This window comes from Hibiscus syriacus, unplaced genomic scaffold (assembly GCF_006381635.1).
Source record: "Hibiscus syriacus cultivar Baekdansim isolate YM2019G1 unplaced genomic scaffold, ASM638163v2 tig00111061_pilon, whole genome shotgun sequence".
NCBI lineage: Eukaryota > Viridiplantae > Streptophyta > Magnoliopsida > Malvales > Malvaceae > Hibiscus > Hibiscus syriacus.
In genome coordinates this window covers 738606-762111 of record NW_024062967.1, presented here as the reverse complement: position 1 = coordinate 762111, position 23506 = coordinate 738606, and the positions used below count along the sequence as shown (strand labels likewise).

Genomic DNA, 23506 nt, shown 5'->3' with positions numbered 1-23506 from the left:
TATCAATGTTGAATACTTTACAGGAATTCCAAAGATTAGCAAAGATTTCAGCAAGGAATTACCATACTTTTCAATTTTTGAAAATATGGATCTCATCAAAGATTTGAATCCATCACTTGATGGATCAACATTTCCAGAAGGAGTTCATAATGAGAAGAACTCATCTGAGGAGGAAGAAGAAGTTCATAATGAGAAGAATTTGTTCAACCTTTTGCTCGACTCTATCGCAAGAGGAGATAGATCAGCATCAACATTTCTGAAAGAAGTTGATAATGAGAAGAACTCATCTGAAGAGGAAGAATAAGTTCATAATGAGAAGAATTTGTTCGACCTTAGCTTGATTCATCACCTATGGAGTTGAATTAGAGACACCTCACTCGATGGATCAACATTTCCAGAGGAAGTTCATAATGAGAAGAACTCATCCGAAGAGCAAGAAGAAGTTCATAATGAGAAAAACTTGTTCAACATTGCCTTGATTCATCACATATGGAGTTGAATCAGCGATACCTCACTTGAGGATCAACATTTTCAATGGAAGAGTTCATAATGAGAAGAACTCGTCCGAAGAGGAAGAAGAAGTTCATAATGAGAAGAACTTGTTCAACCTTTTACTAGATTCCATCACAGAAAGAGATGGATCGTCATTCCCAGTGGAAGATGTAACACCCTTAACTCGTATATGTCTCGATATACGAGTTAAAGATGTCACATCAAACTGAAAACATTTACTGAACTGAAATTTCCGTAAAAATTTGTTTCTTTGAAAATACTCTTGTTCTAACTTTAAAAAAAATCTATTTTAAAGTATATTTCAGATTATAATTTCTTTCTTTATTACAGGAAAATAAATTCATTATTTATTCAGTAATTTTACTAAACCATGTCTTTTCGTAAAACCTTTTAAAAGCATAATAATGTAATAAATTCTTGTCATGCATAGTTACCAATAAAACTAAACTAAGTAAAATAAACTAAAATAGTTCTAGTTTACTATTACAATTTATTTAAAAATAAATACGATAATTAGAAACTATTGACATAATTATACATGCCACTATAAGTCAAAAGAAACATCATAGATGTCTTACTGATATTGATGATATGTATGTCTTTTCAAAAGATGCTCCGATAGCTCCTTACCGATCGTACTTATCCTTATTAGAACCTACGCATGAAAATCATCACGCGCTAAGTATAACTTAGTGAGGCAGTAATACTAAAGGTGAGAATAATTAAATAAAATATCAAAATATATAAAATCATTAAAATAATACAGACTGAAATTCTTCAGAATATTCAAACCAGATATCTCATGTTGAACTTTATAATAAACCTGAAAATTATCATCTAATAATTTTCACAAGATCATAAATAATCGGATCAGACAGAATAATCAGTTCATAATTCTTTGTAGTCAGACACTTTTCAGAACTTTCTTATTTCATTTTTATAGCCCAAAGTATATTTTAAGAGAATATAAGATACGTGAGTCAGACGAGTGTGCGCAATACAGATATCAGATCATCAATCAGAACAGATAATCACACACAGTGCTATCACATCGGAAATAACAATATGCACACCAGGTGCATTCAGATCAGAATATATATATACTAGTGTACACTCTGGTACACCACAATATATCAAAATCAGAACAGATAATCACTCCACCTCATGGCATGCCAATTGTACCTTTGACTCTCAATATAACATACAATGGGCTTTTAGTTCATTTCTTAACCATTTGATAAACATCATATCAGAGTCGAAAATATATTTAATTCACATTCTTAAAATGTGACATGAGCAATTCATGTCCAAAAACTTTCATAAAACTTATTAAAGAAATTATGGATATAATTTCATAATCAAAACATAATTCATATATTTGAAATAAATAAGGTGAGGTTGACTTATCGCAAGTCGTCCTCGATCAAAATAATTAAATAAATAAATTGCACTCACCTTTGCCTCACTTAAGAACTTGTATACGATAATACTAGTCACAAGCTTTGTCCTTTCCTTTCAGATTGTTCGGATTGCTAGTTTTATTAAAATCTGACAATACGAAATTATAACACAAAATGTTTAAACTACATATTAGTATCGTTCTAACATAAGCTCATTTTTTACATTTGAGAATCTATAAAATAAAAATCGATAACTAAATCGATATCAACCTAAATCATAACTCCATTATAACTTCAAACCACATATTTTGAATTATTTCTAAAATTCAACTCAACTTTTCATTTAATTCATAATGGTCCTTCGCCATTATGATAATTTTACATTAATTACTAAAATTCCAGAACTTGAATAAAATACCCAAATAATACTTCTTCATTTAAGAACTTGTAAACAAGTCCCCAAAGTTTTGGAACCTTTCGAATTCCACCATCTAACCATTAAAATGAATTCTTTTAGAATTCTTCTCAACATTTCCAATTTATTCAAAATGGTCTCTTGTCATTTAACTTCAATTCCAAGCATCCAAAAATATACTCGACATTTAAACATTATTCTTCATCTTCTAATCTATTTCAACTTAAATTCTACAAATTTCCATATTCAGACAACTTGTTCTATCTTTAAAGAATCAATATTCTGTATTGATGTACATACTGGAATTTTATTCCATTTCTTCCATTGAAAACTATACTCGAATATGAATCTATCCATATAAAGAAATCCTTCTAATTCAATCTGTACAATTTATGGTGAATTTTTAAAGTTGACTGACAGAATCTGTTTTGTGCAGAATCTGCTGCCCGTTTTTATGATCTTTCCTCGGTTAAAAATTCATATATTTTTTTATACACCTTGAAACTGATCCCCGTTTGTTTTAAAAGAAACTAGATTGATATATGAACACAATATATAAAAATCACATGCTAATCATTTTTATAGAATTTCTGGTGAATTTTCAAACTCACTGCCAAATTCAAAATCTAAACTGTTTTCATTAACTTCATCCTTAAATTCTTCATCAATCCTTACAACCAATTCTTTAAAATCACTTAACTCTTCATAATCCCTAAAACACAAGAAATCAACATCCCCTTCATCAACTCAAGATGAATTTAAACCTAAACCATAACAATATTTATGTCAAATGAAAGAGAATTTCATGTAGGTTATTTATCCTTAATAACCTAACATAAAATTCTAGTAAAAATAGACCAAAAATAAAACTAGAGTTCTTACATTTTTGAGCTTAAAGTTTCGGTCACTCTGGAGAAGAAGAAGATGAGCTTTTCTCTTTTCTTCAATTTACTAAACATCATCCCTTAATACACTTGTCACTACATAATAAAATGAATTTAAAATTCATTTAATCCACTTTACCATTTTATCCCTAATAAAACTTAATAATTTCATCCATGGCACTTATGGCATCATCACTTACCTCATCAAATTCAAAAAATATCTAAATTCTAATTTTTCATGTTTGTCCTTGTAATTTTTGAAATTTGCAATTTAGTCACCTAATTCCAAAATTTTGGCTTAACATGGAAAATCGACCTTAATTCCATTGATCCATGTTAAATTTCACTTTTCTAAAATATATAAATAATATTTCCAACCTTTATCTAGCATCCTTCACATTTTTGTGAAATTTTGATTCGATCTGATTATCCGATTTAATACCGAACTTTACCGCTTTATAGCCTTTAACACAAATCTCGTACCGAAAATATGATTCCAACTAAAATCATTGTTTTCGGCCAAACTATTCATTTACGGGCTAAAATATATAACTTTTAAAAATTACAAATTTCAGTCCCTACACTTTTCAAAGTTAATACTTTAGCCACTAAACTTTCAAAACTTATATTTTAGTCATTGGTCAAATTTTTGGGGTATTACAGAAGAGTTCATAATGAGAATAACTTGTTCAACATTTCCGTCTTAATCAAGAGAAGTCAAATAGAAAAAAAACTTATTGTCTTTGTCATATTCTTGTTAACACAAGAACGAGCAAAAAGGGGTAACTGTAGACACTAGTTTTTTCCATTTATTTATTATTTTTATTATTATATTATTATCATTAATAAAATATATTATTTTTATAGGCCCGAAATAAATAAAAACTCAACTCAATTACATCAATCCTGGAGGCCCAACATGAATCAACCCAAAGCCCAGTTGAAGCAGGCCCAGATCCGAGAAGCCCAACCCGATCCAAACCCTAATGCATCTAGGGTTTCATCAACTCAACTTCTAGCCACCAACACCATCAGCCGTTGGATCTGGAGAGATCCAATGGTCCAGATTTCTTCTAGAAGAAACCCTAGGGTCTACTCCAGCCGCCACCCCAACTGCTCCACTCCAGCCACTACCACGACGCCGCTGCCTCAACCGAAGTCTCCAGAAGACACGAGGTCGGCCGCACACGTCACAACCCTATGGTGAGTCACCACCATAGCTTCGGTGACTCACCGAATGGCATCCTTGTATCCGGTCCAAAGAGCGTACGAATGGGCCTATAAAAAGACCATCTATCCCCTGCAAGAAAACAACGAAGAAACCAACAGTAACGAAAAATAGAGGAATACAACAAACAAGCAGAAAAGAACCAAAAAGTAAACTTACCTTCGTTGAAGCCCAACCGTCATCGGAAACGCTATTTTACCGAAGGTCTAGAGCTAGGCTGATTGGTATGCTTTTAGGATAAAAGGGACTTGGAATCGGGTTTAGGAAATTTCAGGATTTAATTTGAGGAAATTTTGTAAATTGCGGCCACCATGAACGGTAGCCGGCGGCACGATCGGCGCCGGAACACGGTGGTCGGATTCCCTCCAATGAGGGAATCCTAGAGAGAATGGAGAGCTTCTCTCTCTTTATAGAGAGAAGCAAAATGGAAAAATGAGAGAGTTTGGCCCTTTAGGGCCGGTTAAAGGGTATTTATACCCTCACCAAAATTATGTCGTTTTGGTGAGGGGTATCTGTGTAAATTCGAGAATTATTAAACTATATCTGTAGTCCCTCTTAGTTATATAATCTTTCAATTTGGTCATTAAAAACAATTTTTGTTCCTTTTAATTTAGTGTTCAAATTTTGTTTTATTTCTTTTTAGTCCCTGTTAGTATGTTCATATATTTTGGGGGTAAATAACATATTTAGTCCTTTTAATTTTAATAATTTATACTTTAACCCCAAATAATTGATTAAGGTTAAATTACACTAATAGTACCTATATTTTATAACGTTTCGAATTAGGGCTATTAATTTAGATATTTTGCAATTTAATCCTATAATTTTATTTTTTTAGTCACTGTTTAATTGCAATTTTGTTTTATTCATTTTTACCTTTATATTTCAATATTTTAATACTTTAATTATTATTTTTTATATTTTTATTTCATTTTAGCCATATTAATATTTATATGAAAAATTTATAGGTATAACCTGACCTATTTCCTAATTTGAGATAAAGGATAATATTTTTTTTTAAATATTAAGAAATTGATGTCTTAAAGTACATAAATGTCTTATTATGATATTTTAAATAAATAAATAACCTGCTTATAAAAGCCTAAAGAATATACCTACTTTATTTTTTGTTATATCAAATTATTTAATATAATTTCTTGCGAAGAATTATATTCTTATTATTTCAGTTGGAAAGAGAAATATTCTTCCTAAAGTAATTTAGGGATTATATTCTCTTCAATTTGAAATATTATAATATTTTATTTTTCTTTAGAATTTTCTGTGATTAAATTTGGAATAATAGGATCATAAATTAAATTAATATTTGAATTCTTAAACTTCTATTACTAGAGACAATTTATAATTAATGGGTACCAATTTTGGGCGTTGTGAGGGGTGCTAATCCTTCCCCAAATGTAACCGACCACGAATCCCTTTTTATTACTAAAAATAATGAATTTCTGGTTATACGCAGCCTGATTTATCTTTTAAATGATGTTTTCTTAAAAACTCTTTTAAAATATGATTTTTAGGTATTCGACCTACCTAACACATAAAGTCGATGGCGACTCCAAAACATTTCATTAAAAAACCATTTATTCACATACTTTTCCGTTAAGAAAATTCGTGCCCAGGCGAAAACCAGTTACGACAATATTATTGTGAAAAAAGTAAAAAAAGCATTTAGTATTAATCTTTTTTAATATTTAAATTTTCAACTTTTTTAAAATTATATTTAACGTTTAATTTTTGTTTCATTTTAATATCCATTAAAAATTTAACATTAAGTTTTGAAAGAAATAAAATTTTAAATACTAATAAAATGGACCAAAACTGATAGTTTATGTACTAAACGCGTTAACTTTTCAACAACGGATAATGAAACAAAAACTAAATATTAGAAATGTTTTTTTATAATATTAAAATTTTAGATACTAAAATGAATTAAAATTAATAATTTAGGTACTAAAAGCATGGTTTACCAAAGAAAACTTGAAAAAATTTTACAACCAGGCCTTGACATGTTTTACACGGAACAGTGAAATGGAAAGCAGGGAAAATAAAGATAACGACAAATTTCGGTTAGTTTACATAAATTATTAATACACGTGGCATAATATGAGTGGCAGGCACATACACGGACATGGGATCTGAGCAGGAGAATTTTATTTCTCCACGTATCAGTTTCCATAAGGAAAACTCGTCATCAGCTATAAAACAATCCATCAAACTTTCTACCTTCATGCCGGTCCGGGAAACTAAGGTGAAGAAGTTCAGTGTTCCCCCACCGTTGTTTTGAAGATTCAGATTACCCCATTTTTACTTTCATGGCATGTTCGGGAACTTTCTCCGACGAACCATTGAGTCCAGCCGGCCGGCTTTTTATTCAACCAAAAACAGAAGTCGTCATCCACTGTATCCTCCGTGTCAAAAACCCCATCGACATAAACGCTGCAAAAGCCAACCTGAAGTCTTCGTTGATGTGGAAGCACCCCAGATTTTGCAGCCTTCTGGTTCGAGACGAGACCGGGTTCGAGCACTGGAGAAGAACCCAGCTCGACATCGACCAACACGTCATCGTCTTCAACAACCGGCTCGATAAATCCGGAAAATTCATGGATGGAAGTGAAAACCAACGTTTTAGCATCGAACGAGAAGAAAATAGCGTTGATGATGATGACATGGCAGTGAATCAATATGTGGCGGATTTATCAGTGAGCACTCCATTGAGTGAGGACAAACCCTTGTGGGAGATCCATTTCTTAATGGCGCACAAGTGCTTCGTATTCAGGATTCATCATGCTTTAGGAGACGGGATCTCGTTGATGTCCATGTTGATGGCCAGTTGCAGGAAGGCGAGCGATGACAACGCACTCCCCATGATGGTTCCACAGAAGACTGGAGATCAATCTATGGGCGAAAAAAGAAGGGGCATGTTCTTGTTGTTTTGTGCCTTTTGGGGGTTATTGAAGATGGCTTGGTTCACTTTGGTATTTTGATGGAGTTTTTAGCAAGGATTTATCTTGTTTGTGACCGGAAAACGGTGATTTCCGGCGGTGACGGTGTCCAACTCTGGCCTAGGAAATTGGCTACCGCTAGGTTCTTGCTTAACGACATGAAGGAGGTGAAAAAGGCAATTCCGAATACCGTAAGTAACCAAAAAACCAATATAATCATATTCGACACTCACCAACGTTCGAGTAACAATTCCGATGATATGCAAATCTGCAGACCATTAATGATGTCCTGTTCGGGGTGGTGTCATCAGGGCTATCAAGATACTTAGATCACCGAACACCAAACGGTAAACTTTGTTCACAAACTTTGATACACCTGACAATATCTTGGAACTGATTTAGAGTTTCATTGTTTGTTGTTAGCCTTGCATGAGGGTCTTCGTATGACAGGTGTAGCCATGGTTAATTTAAGATCAAAACCAGGTTTGCTGGTCAGTTTCAGTGTAGTTTACAATTCCAGATTTTCCCCTTTTTTTCACGTTGGAAATTCATTTGGTGATAACTTTTGTTTGTTTGCCAGGAAATATCCAAGTTAATGAAGGATAATTCAGAAGCAAGATGGGGGAACAGATTTGGTGTAATTTTGCTACCTGTTCTATGATAGAGCTGGTAATGATCCTTTGAAGTATTTGAAGAGAGCAAAGGCGATGGTTGACAGGAAGAAAAATTCCCTGGAAGCTTATTTCTCTTACAGGATTGGTGATTTTGTAATGACCCTGCTAGGATCAAAGGTGTAGCTGAAAGCCTGAAACAAAATGATAGTGAAACATCAGAAAAACAGTTGATTTTAAGATGTTTTGTCTGCTAATTGTGTGTTTTTTTTAACGGTGTTTGCAGTATGCTTGTTTGCTTAATCACACACTTCTTTGCAACACCACCTTCACCATCTCAAACTTGATTGGCCCTCTAGAGGAAATTACATTTGCAGGCAACCCTATCTCCAGCATCAAGGTCAATACCTTAGTCTACCACAGGTACGGCACCGTCTCATCTCGAACCGATATGTGTTGTTTGGACTCTTCATATATGTATATATATATATCTATGTCAAACACCGACACCTGAGTTTGAGTAACATAGACCTCTAGTGTTGTTAACGCAGGCTATCACGATGCACATGTTGAGTTATGCCGGTAAAGCCGAGATGCAAATTCTTGTAGCGAAAGATATTATCCCTGACCCGGAGTTTCTGGCTAAGTGCTTTGAAGATGCCTTGCTTGAAATGAAAATGGCAGCAATAGGAGGCCGATAAAGCATAGAAAAGATTATAAATTAATAGGTGTAGGAGAGAAATTGATGAACATTACATTTATCACATGAAAAATCTTGTGAATCTTCTTTAACTTACGAAGTTTACCAAGCAGAGGATAAACTTCATTTGCCATTAAAGTAATTTGCAGTTATATCAACTCAAAAAATTGTCGAATCTCACAAAATGATATATTCTAGTTAAAGCTACCAATTCAAACTGTAGTTATCTGGTTTCTCACAATACATAAATATATATATGTATATACATACATATAGCCAAGTCAAGACACTATACACCAAACTGAGTTATCGTAGATTACGAGTTCTCGCCATCAGGAAAAACCACACGAAAAACCAATCGCCACACTTCTATGTGTTGAGAGTATGATGCAGCTTGCGTGTGAAAGAAAAGTGTGTGTGGAGTGTCATGCATTACGTGTATGTACAGCTCATGCATATCTGAGTATAGCGAAGTTCTAGAAGATAAGTTGTTATAAGGTTGTTAGTTACAGGAGATTGTTGTAGTGATGTATAAAACCATAAGGTTGCATACTGTAAATTCATTCAAGCTATTCAATCAAGAAAGTATTCTCTTGTTTCTTCTTGTGCATTTCTGCAGTATTCCAATATGGTATCAATCGCCATAAGTTCCTGGAGCCTCCTGTTTTCTTGCTGCGTAACTCAGGGCGTTCTTGTTAGTTCATCGTGCTTGTTGGCGTAGAAGATTGTCAAGCTCATGGAGAACGTAGTCTCCGCCATGCCCGTCCCCGACGAACTCACCGTCGAGGAGCGGAACCTCCTTTTTGTTGCTCACAAGAACGTGATCGGCACTTGCCGTGCCTCCTGGAGAATCATCTCCTCCATCGAGCAGGAGGAAGGACGCGGCAACACCGACCACGTCTTCGTCATCTGTGAGTACAGGGCCAAGATCGAGGCCGAATTGTCCGAGATTTGCGCCGGAATCTTGAAGCTCCTCGAAGAGAAGCTCGTTCCTGGGACCGGTGATTTCAAGGTATTTTACCTGAAGATGAAGGGAGATTACTATAGGTACTTGGCTGAGTTCAAGACTGGCGATGACCGGAAAGTGGCTGCCGAGAACACACTCACTGCCTATAAATTTGCTTAGGACATTGCGACTGCTGAGTTGGCCCCATCTCATCCCATCCGATTAGGATTGGCTTTGAATTTTTCCGTCTTCTACTATGAGATCTTGACTCTCCCGATCGTGCTTGCACTCTTGCGACACAGGCTTTGATGAAGCCATTGCAGAGCTGGATATACTTAGAGAAGAGTCATACAAGGACATCACTCTCATAATGCAACTGCTAAGGGATAATCTTACTCTCTGGACTTCGGATGTGCAGGACCAGTTGATGAGCCGTAGCAGGCGTGTTAAATCGGCGGTGGTCCTATTCTTCATCTGAAGGAGTTCGTGGTTTACTGCATCAACTGGTTTTTTTTAATTTGGTAAAGTAAAATGGATATAATTACTTGGGGGTGAATTTGTAATAAGTATGATAATATAGGTCTTTAGGAAAAAAAATATGTCAAGTAATCTTGTATAAGAGGATGAACAAGAAAGAAATGAAGGTGAATAAGAAGAACGAAAGGAGCATCGGCACTTTCGATTTAAGTGAACGAAAGGAAGCATCGACGCTTTCGATTCAAGTGAACGGAAGAAAACATCGACACTTTCGATTCAAGTCGAACGGAAGGAGGTGTCGTACTTTCGATTCAAGTGTTCATCTTTTCATTAAGAAGGTTGAGAAAGCAGGGATAATGTTGAGAGTATGATGCAGCTTGCGTGTGAAAGAAAAGTGTGTGTGAAGTGTCGTGCATTACGTGTATGTACAGCTCGTGCATATCTGAGTATAGAGAAGTTCTAGAAGGTAAGCTGTTATAAGGTTGTTAGTTACAGGAGATTGTTGTAGTGCTGTATAAAACCATAAGGTTGCATACTGTAAATTCATTCAAGCTATTCAATCATGAAAGTATTCTCTTGTTTCTTCTTGTGCATTTCTGCAGTATTCCAATACCATGAAAACTACTGTTTTGCCTTAAGTGGCCGCGTTGCCTCTTCATTTTGTGGCTCACTGTTCAGTTTTGGTAATGAGGTTTCTGACTGTAACCTTTCCTCCTCCTAAACAGCAGCCTCCTTAGCAAACCGACTCCTTGTTTCTTGCTTGGCACAATAGCCAAAGCCATAACACCGGCATTAGTACTTTCCCTCCTGGAACCACAATGTGTTTCTGATGTATGCAACAGCAAACCTGATTTCTTGCAATTATTGGAGTCGGGAAGGGTTGAATCTTCTGCTTCTTGAAATTTGGGAGACTTGACAATGTTGGTGGCTTTTCCACCTGAAGATATTCATTTTTTTCATTTTTTATTTTATTTATATTATTATTATAATTATTATTATAATTATAATTATTATTATTATTAATATATTATTTAATATTACAAGCCCAAATGGAAGCCCAATTACAAACAGTGGCCCAGATCCAAAATTCTACAGTAAACCCTAAACCCAATTTAGGGTTTGTATCATCCAGCTGCCGCCGCTCAAGCTTCAGCCGTTGGATCTGGTTTGATCCAACGGTCCACAGTTTGCCAGAGGAAACCCTAGGGTATCAATACCCTAGGGACACGTCCCAGCGCCGCCGTAGATTCCAGAAGACCACGCGGCGCTGCTTCAGTCTCACCGCCACTCCAGCCGCACACGTCTTTCCCAAATGGTGAGTCACCACTGGAAGTCCGGTGACTCACCGAAGAACCCCTTTCGGACCGGTCTGAGACGAACACCGGTGATGGCTATAAAGCCATCACCCCATCTGCGAGCAAGAAAAAACACAGAGACAGAGACAAAAGAGATAGAAAAAAAAAAGAGAGAGACAGAGCCGGAAAAAGAAAAAACAGAGAAACAATATAGAAAAAAAAAACTATTACCAACGATCTCAGTCAACATACCACAACCAGCAACCAAAAATAGAAGAAAAAGGAGGAGAGAAACTTACCGAGGAAGCCAACCGCCTGATCTCACCAAAACCTTCGAAAAACCGAAGGTATTTTTTTTAGATTTGCTCCGATTGGGAGCCGTTTAAAGGAAAAGATCATCGGAACCGTCATTAGGACGGTCCGATCTACGTTTCGATATAAAAAAAAAATTTCCGGCCACCGTCCGGTGGCCGGCGACGGTGGTTGACGGCGGACGAACGCCGACTGACGGCTGCCGGGCGGCTGGCTTCTCTCTGTTTTAGAGAGAAGCGAGAGAAAATTCTCTCTCTCAGAGAAGAGAGAGAGAAGGAAAATGAAGAAATGAAGCTGGCCCTTCGGGCCAGCCGGTTTTGGACCTTTTATAGGCCTTCTCGAACGACGTCATTTCGGGAAGGACTATGCGCGTAATTAGACAATAGTTAAACCCCGTCCGCCGTCCTCCTAACTTGTAAACTTTATATTCTAGTCACTAAATCGATTTTATAATACTTTTAATTCAGATCTTAAATTTTAATTTCTTTTATTTTAGTCCTTTATATTAAAATAATATATTTAGGATAAATAACAGATTTAATCCCTTAATTTTAATAAATAATATTTTAATCCTTAGTTTATATTTTTAATTTATTATAATATCCGAATTTTAGATAATTTTATTTTAGTCACTAAATAAATAAAATAAAGAAATAGCATGTTTAATCCATATAATTTTGATTAATTATGAATTAGATTTTTAATTTTATTTTTACTGTAATTTAGTCATTTATTTTATATGTTTTCATTTATTTTACTGTTTTTTAAATATATTGTTTTAGTAGTATTTTTTTTTATTTGTTTATATTTTTAAATATTTTCATGTATTCATAAATATATATAATAAATAGTAATTTTTAAATATTTATTTTTAATATCGAAGAAAATGACAGTCTTAATACAACTGGATGTCCTATTCTGATATTTTAAAATTAAAAATTAAACAATATTATTTAAATTAATATTTATCAATATCAAAGAAAAGAGATGTCTTAAGGCACCTAGAAGTTCTTTTTTGATATTTTTAAATAAATAAATATTTTTTTATATAATTTTGAAATAATAGGATTATAAATTAAATATATTTTTGAATTTTTAAATTTTAATAATAGAGACAATTTATAATTAAAAAGTACCAATTTTGGGCGTTGTAGGGGTGCTAATCCTTCCCTAAACGTAACCGACCACGAATCCCTTTTTATTATTAAAAAGAACGAATTTTTGGTTATAAACGCAGATCAGTTCATTTTTTAATTGATGTTTTCTTAAAACTCTTTTAAAAAAATAATTTTTAGGTATTCGACCTACCTGATCCAAAAGGCCGATGGCGACTCACAAATTATTTTCAAAATTATTTATTCACATCAATTTCCCTGCCAAGTATAATACCCGAACCCGGACGAAAACCGGTTACGACAGCTTGGCGACTCTGCTGGGGACGGTCAAACTTTTAAAAATCAATTATAAATTGTCTCTATTAATTAAAAATTAAAAATTCATATATTTATTTTTTAATTCTTTCTTGTCAAATTTTTATTTATTATTTTTATAATATTTATATGTTTTATTTTATTTGCAAGTATTTTATTTCATTATTTATTTTTCTGTCAAAGGTTTGAACATTTCTCCTCACACACAACACTTGCATTGCATTACATAAAGCTCTATAATTGAGTTGTCCCTTTTAAGTGGGAGTGAAAGCGACGTCTTCGTGAGAATTTATTCTCCGTGTCAGACCTAGCAAGTAACTTTCGGGGTTCATATGCTCTATGTCTTCGTGAGAATTTATTCTCCGTGTCAGGCATAGAGAAATGTATCCCCTCGAATTGAACTCGATCCACTTTAGTCTGTGATGGACTAGGATTGAGGGTTAGCAGCCTAAGGGGGCACTAACATGGACAATTCGAGTACCTTTACTCCTAGATCTGAAACCCTGCATATAAAAAACCTTAGAAACTCTTCCAATCCGAAGTCATGCCGAAATTTTGTCTAAAATAGGTGTACACACAGGAGAAATGAATTCTAAACTTTCTTGTTTATTTTTTCGTTAATGATTAAATTACATGTATATTTAAATTATTTAAATTTAGAAAAGCATGTTTAAATAAAAAAATATTTATGTAAATGTTATTATTAAATTTCTTTATTATGTAAACTAATTTATTTTCTTTTTTGTGTGTTCTTTATTTTTCTGTTTGCATAGCATCATACAGGATAAAAGACATTGATCCTTGTGTTAATTGTCTCATTGGAAAGCCTTCATCTATGGATAAAAAGTGTTCAAATCAAGTAATTCTAAACTCAGAAGTAAGACAGTGGGCTGAGGACTTACAAAGACAAGAAGGAGACAGTCTGCAGGATGATTATGTATCTGACTTGGCCAGTTATGCTCCAGTTTCACTAAAAAGAAATGATATGCAAGATTTGCGAAGCATTTGGGAAAGTTGGGATTCAAACAAAAAATTGCAGTTTTATCAGACTTATGGAGACATCCCATATTTGCTCTATGTTGAAGTTGATGATGAATTACTCAGAGCCCTAATTCAATTCTGGAATCCAGGGTACAATTGCTTCACTCTCAATAAAGAGGACTTGGTCCCTACTATTGAAGAATACACAACTTTGCTACATATCGAAGGGGCTTTGGAGAATCGAATCTATTCAAAGTCAATTAAAACTCAACCCTTTCGAGTTAAATTAGCAAAGATTGCCGGTGTACGAGAAGAATGGGTGGCATCCCGTACAAAACAAAAAGGCGAAAGCGAAGGCATTGCTTGGACCAACATTAGAGAAATTATTCAGAGCCATCCAGATATTAAAGTACGATTCGATTTATTTGCTCTGGGTATATATGGTATGGTCATCTTCCCAAAAGTATTGGGATATGTTGAAGCTGCAGTGGTAGATTTGTTTGAACAGCTACCGAAAAAGACTAATCCTGCTTCTGCAATTCTAGCAGAGACCTTCAGATCGTTAAATGCTTGTAGAAAGATAGGAGGTGGACGATTTTCAGGGTGTACCCAGTTGTTATATGTTTGGATCCGTAGTCATTTCTGGAAGACATAAAAGGTTTCATACCGACGCTTTAATACGGATTACTCACCATTAAAAGAATTTCTGGAGCAGGAATGGCCGAAAGAAATTAAGAAAGATATGTGGATCAATGCCTTTCGAAATCTGCAAAACAATGACGTTGTTTGGTGAGCCCCGTGGAAAATACAAAGGGAATTCTTTTACAGATGTGGTGATTACAACTGGATAATGCTGCTCGGATTATGGGGAGGAATTGGATATGCACCACTTCTGGTTATAAGACAGTATGAAGGTCGTCAATTTGTACCTATTACTGCTGGATTACAGTCATCTGAGTTCGCATTCCACAGTAAAAATTATAAAAGAAATATCATGGAAGCCGTTACAGCTTGGAAAACAACTTTTTGTATCCGAGCTAAAGCAGCAAAAGAAATGCTAACTCCTGATTATGAAGAATGGAGATCTGTCAGGAAAAACGAAAATATTCCTCTACCAGATCAAAATGAGGATATTTCTATGGAAGATCGCATTAAGGTGATTCCATCAGAGATTGAAATTCTGAGAGCTGAGTTTGAAGCAGAAAGAGAATGCTGGTTGAAAGAATTAGAGCAAATGAGACAAGATAAAGCTATGTTGGGGGTTGACATTGACTTTCATTCATCACAATGTGCAATGTTGAGAAAAGATAAAGAAAAAGTTGATGATGAATTCAGAGCATTACAGAAAAATTACCAGGAGTTATATAAATCCCAGAAAGCATCAGGATCCAGCCAATCAACGGTACAGAAGACCCGAGATTTGAACATTGAGAAAAGACTAGTTGAAGATTTGAAAGGAAAGAATAGCCGTCTACTCAAAAGCCTTGAAAAAGGAAAGCAAAAAATGAAAGATTTTGAGGTCGACAGAAGAGAGCGAATTATAAAACACAAGGCTGAACACCGTGAGATCATGAATGAAATGCAAAGAGAAAGGGATCGAGTCAAATATTTAGAAGATATGAAGAATGACATCTTTGTTAAATTTGAAGGTGAGAAAAATATCATGTTCAAGGGATTTGAATCTGAAATGAACCAGTTAATTGCTGAACTTGAAGTCAGAGGCCAAAAGATGGAAGAATCCAATATTGAAAAAGAAAAATGGGAGTTAGAAAGAAAAAATTTCAACACCAGACTTAAGGTGGAGCAGGAAGTGGCTAGCAATTGGATGCAAAGATGCAGAAACAAGGATGTTCAAATCCAGAAGCTTAATCAAAGAACGCAAGAAACACGAACAAAACTTGAAGAAGATCTGGATCAGTCTAGAAACAAAAACTCAGAGTTTAACGCTTACATTTTGCAACTTGAAGAATCATTATTTCAAGAAAAGGTTCGTCTAGGGCCTAATGATCTCAAAGAAAGTAATGAGGAAAATGCTTCACTGCGAAGACGCATTAGAGATCTTGAAAAAATTCTGCACAATTGTCAAGTCAGAATCACTGAATTAGAGCAGACTCTTGAAGAAATGAATGAACAGTGGCAAAAGTCAACTGAGTTCTATGTGGAAAGAAGTGAAGAAAGAAGCAATATGGTGTTCGAGGCCATGGTACAAATGAGCGAAGTTGCTAGATATGTTGGGGAACTAGCTGTTGAAGCCAAAATAATTGAGCATCATGTTGATCCAGTCTCTAAGTGCGGAAAGAATGTGTCATGGTTAATGAAAGAAATTATAGAGCTTAATAGGAAAGCTATGCCTTATCTATAGTTATGAACTATTATAAAGAAACTTTTGTATGCCGATGAAAGTTGTTCTATGACAGTTAACTTTTTGGGATCAATACCTTTTTGCATACATACATTTTGCATACATTCATCATTCATTTCATAATTTTCGCTATGAATTATTATTATTTTATTTATTAAGATAAAATTCATTAATTAAAATTTGGAAAAAAATAATATCAAAAGATTTTTCAATCGCAGTTATTCTGGCCAAAAGAGAAATACAACATCACTACGGTACTAGACAAGCTACTAAGAGAATTATGGAGGATAAATTACAACGTATTGAGGAACAGCATAATAAAGAACAAGCAGAAATGAGAATGAAGCTGGAGAAAATTGAAGCCGATATTGCAAATTCACAAGACAGCATGATACAGAAAATAGAGGACATGTTTAAAAGGCAGGCTATCAGTGGAAAAATGCATGAAAATCCTGTATCTTTCGACCAAGAACCCATATATCCTCTAGGTTTTCCACCAGAATCAATTTATCACTCTGGTACTACACCTATACAAATCAATGCTCGTACATCTGCATTACAAGAAGCCAAACCACATGAAGATCAACAAGTGAATCCTGCATCTTCAAGCAAAAATCCACTTATATCCGATGTGAAATAGGGGATCTTAATACTGAGCATTTGATCCCAGATTTGAATGAGCTGAATGAGAAACAAAAAGTAAATGAAGAACTGACCAGACAGATCAAGAGCTTAGAAGAACGAATGAAATCTGTGGAAATAACTGAATCATTCTATGGGTTTGACGCTAGTGAGTTGAGTTTGGTTCCAGACTTAATCCTCCCTATCAAGTTCAAAGCTCCCGAATTTGATAAATATGACGGTACTACATGCCCTTCATCCCACATTACTATGTTTTGTCGAAGAATGGCAGGATATGTGAAGGACGAGAAATTGTTAATTCACTGCTTTCAGGATAGTTTGACAGGACCGGCTTTAAAATGGTATACTCAATTGACCAAAGCCAACATTAGATCCTGGAAAGATTTGGCTAAAGCATTTTTAGAGCAGTATCGCCATGTAACAGACATGGTCCCTGATAGATGGACTCTCCAAAATTTGGAGAAAAAGAATAACGAAACATTCAGACAGTATGCCCAGAGATGGCGTGACACTGCGGCCCAAGTTCAACCACCTTTGTCAGAAAAAGAGGCCACAGTAATATTTGTTCATACCTTGAAGGCTCCTTATTTAAATCATCTAATGGGAAATGCAACCAGAAATTTTGCAGATTTGGTCATTTCTGGAGAACTCATTGAAAATGTCTTGAAAAGTGGCAAGATTGAATCAAATGATGGGTCTAGTTCCAAAAGACCTACGTACCGGAAAAAGGAGAATGAAGTCAACAATGCCAATTCTTACAGCAAGGATTCATCGAAAAGTGTTACAATAACCCAGCCAATGGTTAAGAAAGAGGAAACAAACACTAATCGATCAGATTCCAGAGGATCTCGAAAGGAAAATGAAAGGTTGTCTTTTACACCTTTACCAGTACCATATGCTGAGATCTATGATTCATTGTTAAAAGCAGATGTCATACGGCCCTATCCTTTGGTTCCCATGCAACCACCATTCCCTCCTTGGTATGATACAAAAGCACACTGTGTTTATCATGAAGGAATCACGGGTCATTCTATTGAAAACTGTTTGGCATTCAAAAGGGTGGTTCAAAATTTGATCAACACTGGGAAGTTGGAATTCAATACACCATCTGCATCAAATCATCCATTGCCAAATCATGGAGATAAAAACGTGAATGCAATTCAGGAAGAGAACAGAAAGAAAGCAAAAACTGACATTTCTGAAATTAAATCTCCGTTTGTTTGGGTATTCCAACAACTCTCTTTAGCCGGTATAGTTCCACAACAATTCAGGCCAAAGCAGAATGAAGACAAGAATTATTGTGAATATCATCAGGAAAAAGGGCATAAAATTCAACTATGTCCTGAATTTAGGGATTTGGTGCAAAAATTGATGAACAATAGAGAAATAGAATTCTTTGAAGAAAAACCAGGAAAAAAAGAAGATGATGTTTGCTCATCAGAGGATTCTAAACCAAGTCAAAGAATAAATGATCCTGTGATCATTAATGTGAAATCATCTACGGTGATTCCTGCACCAATAAAGCCGAAAGTAGTTATCACCACTCCTCTACCATTTCCATACAAGATACCCGCAGGGTACCTTGGAATTATACTACCAATGTTTCAATGGTAGGAGGATCTGTTTCTCTAGAAAAAACAGAAGAGAAAATACAGAGTTTGGGTACAACATCGAATTCTGAAGCAGTGAGCGAAGTCGGTTTCTTTACAAGAAGTGGGAGATGTTACTCTCCCGAAACATCTAATGCTTCAGAACAAGTGAAAACAAAAGGAAAAGCCATGGCAATACCTCAGAAGGTATTTGAAGATGAATCCCTTCCAGCATTTAATGAGCCTGTGACAGAAAAACAAGCTCAAGAATTTTTGAAATTCCTGAAACATAGTGAGTATAGTGTGGTTGAACAACTACACAAACAACAAGCGAGAATTTCCATTCTTGATCTATTGATGAATTCAGAAACACATAGAAATGCTTTGATGAAAATTCTCAATCAAACATTTATCCCCGAAAATATATCCCTCAATAAACTTGACAGAATTGTGGGACATATAGCCGCTGACAATTACATAACGTTCACGGATGATGAAATACCGGAAGGCGGAATGGGGTCAGTAAAAGCTTTGAACATCACAACACATTGTCATGGTCATGTGTTGCCAGGAGTATTGATTGACAATGGATCCGCTCTCAACTTGATGCCTCTAGTCACACTTCAAAGAATGCCTGTGGATCAATCACACATGAAGAGTTATCAGAATGTAGTGCGAGCATTTGATGGAACTCAAAAAGAGGTGCTTGGGAAAATGGATATACCGTTGTTAATTGGTCCAGTCGTGTATAATATTGACTTTGTGGTGATGGACATCCACCCTACATATAATTGTCTATTAGGGAGGCCATGGATTCATTCAGCAGGAGCCGTTCCTTCTTCATTACATCAGAAATTGAAATTTGTTGTTAATGGACAACTAATATGTGTAGGAGCTGAAGAAGAAATCATTGCGTCAGTAACAAGTGATGTTCCATATATCGACACCAATGATGATGCTCTTGAATGCTCTTTCCGAGCTCTTGAATTTGTAAATGCAACCTTTATTGCAGAAGGAAGCAAAATTCCATATCCCAGATTGTCTGATTGCACCAAGATGACGGTACGACAAACTTTAGGCATTGGAGCTAAAGCCGGGAAAGGTCTAGGAAAGAATCTTCAAGGGATTTCAGTTCCTTTCAAAATAAAGATGAAGAAAGATCGTTTTGGGCTTGGATTTAAGCCCAATTTTCAGCAAAAGAACAAAGAGATGAAAAGAAGATGTGAAGACAGAAAGGCAAAATTGAAAGGAGGAGAAATCCTTTGGAAACACATATCATTCCCACAGTTGAAAACCATATTCAGATCAGGGGGAACAATTAATGTAGAACAGCAGCTTGTTGAAGCCTTTAAAGAAGAAAAGTTGACGAAGGATCAAGACATAGTTGAAGAAGCTATGAATGGATTATTTATCAACATGATCATGAATGACAACAAAACTGGCAAATACTTGGATAGGATTCGACCATGTTTTCCTGGAGAAACACTCACCAATTGGACCACTGAAGATCTTCCTATAGTTTTTAATATTAACGCAGAGTAATATTCAGAACTAATCTTTATGTTTAGCTCAAAAATATGAAAACTTTTTGTTATCTTGTAAAAGAAATTATGTTAAATATAAGGAATGTTCTTTAAAATTTTCATATGGCAATCATTCTTTACATTTTCTTACATTTTTACATTTATTTACTATATTCTTTCGGAAATATGTCCGACTTAAATTTGCAGGTGTCACCGTGTTAATAGCATGTGTATTCCTAAATTTAATCTAGTGATAAATTTAGAGCATCCTATATGTCTGGAAGAAATCAATGGTTGTGAGGATGAACTGGAATGTGATGTTCCTACTGAACTATTAAGATTGGTAGAAAAAGAAGACAAACAAATTCTACCCCACAAGGAAGAGGTTGAGACTGTGAATTTGGGAACAGATGAAGAAATGAAAGAGGTGAAAATTGGTACTACTCTGACAATCCAGATAAAACAAGAATTGATAAATCTCCTTCAAGAGTTCAAAGATATCTTTGCATGGTCTTATCAAGATATGCCCGGTTTAAGCACAGATATAGTGATACACAAGCTTCCAATCAATCCAGAATATAAACCGGTCCAACAAAAGCTCAGACGAATGAGGCCAGAAATGTTGTTACAAATCAAAGAAGAAGTAATGAAACAGATCAATGCAGGTTTCCTACAGGCATCTAAATACCCAGAATGGGTAGCCAACATTGTTCCCGTACCAAAGAAAAATGGGAAAGTTCGAATGTGTGTGGATTACAGAGATCTCAACAAAGCTAGTCCGAAAGATAGTTTTCCATTACCCCACATAGACACATTGGTGGACAATACTGCAGGACACGCATGGTTTTCATTTATGGATGGGTTTTCAGGATATAATCAGATAAAAATGAATCCTGAAGACATGGAAAAAACAACATTTGTAACCATGTGGGGCACATTCTGTTATAAAGTGATGCCATTTGGATTGAAAAATGCAAGGGCAACGTATCAAAGAGCTATGGTAACTTTGTTTCATGACATGATGCACAAAGAGATTGAAGTATATGTAGATGACATGATTGCCAAGTCCAGGACTGAAGAAGAACATATTCAAAATCTGAGAAAGCTTTTCCAGAGATTGAGGAAGTATCAATTAAAGCTCAACCCCGCAAAATGCACTTTTGGGGTAACTTCCGGAAAACTTTTGGGATTTGTGGTCAGCAAAAAAGGAATCGAGATTGATCCAGATAAAGTAAAAGCAATTCAAGATCTTCCACCACCCAATACAAAAAAGAAGTTCGAGGCTTTTTGGGAAGATTAAATTATATATCTCGGTTCATTTCTCAATTAACTGACAAATGTGATCCAGTGTTCAAATTACTTCGAAAAGACAATCCTGAAGTCTGGAATGAAAAATGTCAAGAAACTTTGGATATTATTAAGAAATATTTATCCAATGCCCCCATTTTAGTATCACCAATGCCTGATAGACCATTAATTCTCTACTTGACGGTTTTCGAAAATTCGATGGGATGTGTACTAGGACAGCATGATGAATCTGGAAGAAAAGAAAAAGCTATTTATTATCTGAGCAAGAAATTTACTGATTGTGAAGTTCGATATCCACCAATACAAAAATTATGTTGTGCTTTGGTGTGGACTACTCGAAGACTCAGACAATATATGTTATACCATACTACTTGGTTGATATCAAAACTTGATCCTTTGAAATTCTTAATGGAATCACCAGCTTTGACAGGCAGAATGGCTAGATGGCAGATGTTATTATCTGAGTTTGATATTGTATATGTCAACCAAAAAGCGATAAAATGAAGTGTAATAGCTGATTTTCTGGCCAGTCGTGTATCAAATGATTATCAGCCTTTGAACTTCAATTTTCCCGATGAAGATTTGTTATGCATATCCATGAATGAAGAAGTCAGAACAAATGATGAATTTGCAACTTGGAAGCTTTATTTTGACGGAGCATCTAATGCTTTGGGACGAGGAATCGAGGCAGTGTTAATTTCTCCAGAAAATGTTTATTATCCCTTTACGAGTAGACTGGAGTTCTTTTGCACCAATAATATGGCAGAATATGAAGCTTGTGTCATGGGATTGAAAGCAGCTATAGAAAGAAAAATCAAATTTCTCAAGATATATGGAGATTCATCGTTAGTGGTGTATCAATTGCGAGGAGAATGGGAAACAAAAGACCCCAAATTGTTGGAATACCGAAATTTTACACTCGAATTAGTGAAAGAATTTGAGAAAGTTACCTTCAATTATCTCCCTCGAGAAGAAAATCAAATGGCAGATGCTTTGGCTACATTAGCTGCTATGTTTCAGGCAACTAAGAAAGTTGATATGATGCCAATCAAAATGCAAGTATATGAAATTCCTGCACATTGTTATAGTGTGGAAGAAGAGGTAGATGGTAAACCATGGTATCATGATATTCTGCAATATATCAAAAATCAAAGTTATCCACCAAATGCATCGGAAATTGAAAAAAGAACCTTGAGAAGAATGGCTGCTGGATATTTTCTTGATGGAGAGATTATGTATAGAAGAAGCAATGATCAAATGCTATTGAGATGTTTAAATACCAGTGAAGCTCGAAATGTCATTGAAGAAATACACAGTGGAATATGTGGAACACATGCAAATGGTCTGTCTATGGCCAGAAAAATAATGAGATATGGATACTATTGGGCTACTATGTACACAGATTGCATTGATTATGCAAGGAAATGTCATAAATGCCAAATATATGCAGACAAGATTCATGTACCCCCATCTCCTTTACATGTAATGACAGCACCCTGGCCATTTTCTATGTGGGGAATAGATGTCATTGGAGCAATCACACCGAAAGCATCGAATGGACATTGTTTCATCCTTGTGGCAATTGATTATTTTACCAAATGGGTTGAAGCTGCTTCATATACCAATATTAAGAGATCCACAGTCTGCAAATTCATAAAGAAAGAGATAGTTTGCCGATATGGCATACCAGAGAGGATCATTACAGACAATGCTCTGAACCTGAACAACAAAATGATGACCGAACTTTGTGCACAGTTTAAGATCAAACATGCAAACTCAGTGGCATATCGTCCAAAGATGAATGGGGCAGTTGAAGCAGCAAATAAGAACATCAAGAGAATCATTACAAAGACTACTGAAACTTACAAAGATTGGCACGAGAAGTTACCTTTTGCTCTATATGGATACCGAACTACTGTTAGAACATCTACTG

General features: G+C 35.2%; 1 long non-coding RNA gene and 1 pseudogene across 1 annotated transcript; one reads left to right on the top strand and one right to left on the bottom strand.

Moving 5' to 3' along the window:
* Positions 1–1126: 1126 nt before the first annotated feature.
* Positions 1127–3276, bottom strand: LOC120151634. Its single transcript, XR_005518634.1, has 3 exons — positions 3211–3276; positions 1969–2061; positions 1127–1168 (listed from the first exon to the last, which is right to left on the bottom strand). It is a non-coding gene; the product is annotated as an uncharacterized LOC120151634 (long non-coding RNA).
* Positions 3277–6660: 3384 nt separating this feature from the next.
* Positions 6661–8979, top strand: LOC120151636 (annotated as a pseudogene).
* The last annotated feature ends 14527 nt before the right edge of the window (positions 8980–23506 follow it).